Genomic DNA, 352 nt, shown 5'->3' with positions numbered 1-352 from the left:
AAGCACCTGAAGATAAAATAAGAGGCACAGGCTGGCTTCCCAAGCCGGGTATTTCAGCCCAAAGATGTTCCGAGAGGCTCCGTGACAAGCCACAGCCAACGCAAGGTCAGCACTGTCCCACAGCCCGACTCCCCGCTCCCTGACTGCTACCTACAGTCCAGCTGAAACATCAGACAAGACAGGAAAAAAAGGTGTTTTAGAAAACAAATGCATTAGTGGCAATTGGAGTTGAAGAATGGAGCGCTGAAGCTAGACAAACCAGCATAAAAATAAGTAACGAACTTACCGACTGAGAAGGGATTTGCTCCATGAAGAGACAAACATATTCCTCTGGTGAGAAAAGTAAAAGAAA

Source organism: Falco punctatus (assembly GCF_963210335.1).
Source record: "Falco punctatus genome assembly, chromosome: 11".
NCBI classification, from domain to species: Eukaryota; Metazoa; Chordata; class Aves; order Falconiformes; family Falconidae; genus Falco; species Falco punctatus.
Note: the sequence above shows the minus strand (reverse complement) of the source record.